Source organism: Emys orbicularis, chromosome 6, assembly GCF_028017835.1.
Source record: "Emys orbicularis isolate rEmyOrb1 chromosome 6, rEmyOrb1.hap1, whole genome shotgun sequence".
Taxonomy (NCBI): domain Eukaryota; kingdom Metazoa; phylum Chordata; order Testudines; family Emydidae; genus Emys; species Emys orbicularis.
The window spans coordinates 50277201-50280959 of record NC_088688.1 but is presented as its reverse complement, the minus strand read 5'-3'; positions in this window follow the sequence as shown (position 1 = coordinate 50280959).

Genomic DNA, 3759 nt, shown 5'->3' with positions numbered 1-3759 from the left:
GCCTCTGGGATCAGCTAGCTTTAGGAATATCAATGTGACAGTTAAATGTCCATCTCCACAGGTGATTGACACACAAATACAACTCTTGGGACTCAGATCATTTAATTTATCAGGGCTGCAGGAGGTAAGTACAGCATTCAAGGAAGCTGAAGTACTATCTCCATTCAATTTTATTTTGCTCCTAATTAAAATTTCTATTTTGAGCTTTGTTTACAGGGGAAAGTTTTACCAGTTGGACACTCTTAAGTTATGTTTACACTATGGGTGCTAAGGTGCCATAGTGAAAGTGCCATAGCTATGCTGTTTAAGCACCATAGTGTAGACTCATAAACCAACAACAGCCTGGGTTTTTCTGTTGCTCTAGGAACTTCACTTTCCCAAACAACAGGAACTGGGTCAAGAACAGCATTCTTCCCTCAACCTAGCTGCCTCTACACTGGGGGTGAGGTGGGCATAGTTATGGTATAGTGCTCAGGAAAGTGGACCTTTTACACCTCTGACCACCGTAGCTATGTCAACCTAAGTTTTAAGAGTAGGCCAGGCTCTATGCAGATATTTTGGGGGTTTCATTTATGTTGCTTAGGAAGGTGTTTAAGTTAAGCTGAAAAAGGTACTCCTATACTAGAGTGTCAGGCAGAGGGTTGTACTAGTCTAACTATTTCAGTTTAAATTCAAACCTTAGTTTATACCACCAAAAAAAACCCCAAAACATGTTAATATATTGTAAGGCCTCAGTTCTTTTTATTTCCTTCCAGTGCGTGCAGTTGAGGAAGGGGAAAGGTGCATAGAGACAGCACCACCCCGCTCCTAGTACTGCTGATTTAAAAGGGTGGCACTGGCAGAGGGAGAATGGTAGGTATTATCACCTTTGCCCTAATGCCCTCCCCTCAATTTGTCTTTCTCTTTTCCTAGCGCTAACCCCCATAGGCCGGGGAGCTGTGCCCATTCGTGTTTTATTTCTGCAGCACAACAGGCATTTTACAAACAATTCCAAGACGGGTGCCTGGGCTGAGCTGCAATCTAAGGGCCTTATTACTGTGCCCCCAGATCGCCCACTGATCTCAGTGGGGCAGTTCTGGGCAGTAGGGGAGGGGCGACACATTAATCCCAGTTGAAGGGTTAAAGTGTCTGTGAAGTGCCATCACGGAAGGGCTGAGAGTGAGAGACTCTCCCTCTGCCCCTCGTCCCCCCGCACTTCGGAGTTTCTCGGACACAGCTCCAGCCCGCCCGCCCTTTGTTTACACTAGAAGTTTGGACATCCTCACTCGAAACTGGTTCCCAGCTCCCTCCACGCGCTCGCTAGCGGCGCTGCAGGAACAACCTGTTTGCTGCCTAGCCCCGGCGCTGAGTTTCAGGTGACAGGGTCACGCGCCGCGAGCGCCCCGCCCGCTGTCGGAGGGGAAGAGACCAGCCAATCGGCGGCTCCCACCCCGCATTCCAGGCACTGCAGCGGGAGCCGCTGGGCTGGTTTCTACCGGGGCGGGGAGGGAGGAATGGGGGATGATCGCTCCTATCCCCTAGCCCCAGGTGTGCAGGCAGGGCGCATGCACCGCGCCTGGGTGTGGCTGCTTGGCAGGGATGGGGGAGGAGGCGATGCGGGCAGGCAGCTCCTAGTTGCATAGCAGAGAGGTTAAAGAGCGGGGATCTGGCGAGTCCAGCTGGTGCGTGTGTTGCTGGCATTAAGGTAAATGATCTCCTGGAGCTGAGTGCCTGACTGGGTTACAAGCCTCCGAATGGGAATTCGAAGTGGGATGGGGGCGAGAGTAGAGCGTGTGCGTGCGTGTGTGTGTCCAGTTAGCAGTGTTGTTCGCTTTGTGTAGGTGGTCGGGGGGAGGAGTTTTCCCCCTTCCACCAAACTCATCAATGTGGAAATTTAGGGGACTTTAGCTTCTTATTAAAAGCTTTCGTATATGTTTATGCTTATGGCTTGTAATTTGAAATATCGAAATAAGACAAAAAGTTGATACTCTCAGTCTCTGGGGTACTAATATGCATTGCTCATTATTCTAGCCAGATCTTGCGCAGATCTCACTTATTAAATGCTCAGTTGCATAGTTAAACTCAGCTCTGTGTTAGTTGGGAGGTCTCTCCGTGACACCATTATGACTCTCTTCAGTTACATCTTTTGCAAGGTAGCCTGCCTCATTGTTCTGGGGCTGTAGGGTATAATTAGGTTTTAGTCTCAATTATTGCTCTCTGATGTGAGTGTTCTCTCAAAGAGTAATACTGGGAGGGAAGAGTCAATCATATGATTTTAATACGTAGTTTCCACTGAAGTTGTAAACACCACATCCCTTGGGAGCAGTCAATAAGTATTTCCTGGGTGTCCCATTCAAAAATGGGTCTTTTCTAACAAGTTGTTTCCTTAAGATCCATTTTCTTCTACCTCAGGAGTGAAAGTTCCACCAGGGCATTCAGTCTGTTATGAATGCTGTCTTCTCTGTAAAGACATTTTCAGTATGCATGGGAACACATGCATTAAATTCTTCTTTGCCTCTCAAAGAAACTCTGTATTATTCAGCAACTAATGTCTTCTATTCTTTCCTTTATCTTCACTGTAGTATCACCTCAAGGCTGCACTGAAACAAATTACATTTTGGTTGAAATAGCTGTACTCTGCATAAACTAAGTTTGTGAAATGTTTTGGTGATGTTTATTGAACTGCTTTTCCTATCCCAGCAATTAATGAGGATACCCACTACAGGGACTGAAATCATTATTGTTTCAAACCATAATTTTAAAAGGATAATTCTAAAGAGAGCTCTTGGCACTCCACTCTACAGATGATGACTCTAAACCCAAGAAACTCCACCATCAAAAACATATTTGCTATATACAGTACTTGCTGTCACTGGGGGCAAGGTGGGGTGGGGATAAAATTGTCACTCTTTTGAATGCGTGAATAACAAAAGTTTCCCAGCCAGTATTGCCAAGTCCTATTGCTCTTTTCTTTTGCTGTAGTTTATGGAGGAATCTGATTGACAAAGGTCTTTTCTCACTCTTGTTTAGAAAAACATACAATTTAATTCAACAGTTGGGGATAATCTAGTAGATGCACTCTACCAATGGTCATCTGAAAAGTTGTACTGCTTTGTGTCAGTATGTAAACAAACTGGGTAAAGGCAAAACTAATGCACCCCTCCAAAAAAGAAGAAAATGTAGATGATCATGAAGAATTCTCCATGGTGTCACTACTTGAGAGATCGAGCAAGCTGTTAAATAATTCAAGATCTTTTTGGGAGAAATTGTAGTGTTAAGATCAACCACTGTATATAAAAAAGTATAAGATCATCATAGACTATCAGGGCTGGAAGGGACCTCAGGAGGTCATCTAGTCCAACCCCCTGCTCAAAGCAGGCCCAATCCCCAGACAGATTTTTGCCCCAGATCCCTAAATGGCCCCCTCAAGGATTGAGCTCACAACCCTAGGTTTAGCAAGCCAATGCTCAAACCACTGAGCTATCCCTCCCCCTATGAAGGGGAGTCTCTGGATATTTTGGGAGAATAGAAGGAATTGTTTGTTTGCGGTTGGTGAATTGAAAGCTCTAATTGTTGAAAGCCTTGACAAAAAAAAATTGATTTACTTGTCTTTTTGTTATTATTCAAGATTGAATAGCTATCTGTACTACTTAATAGTAAAGTGATCATACTAGCTATAATGTCATTAAGCTGTTTAGATTGCTTTGTTACTAAGCCTGTCACTTTTTTTTTTCTAGTTACCAAAAATAAGTCTGAATTTAGTGGCCAAGCACTTCAACT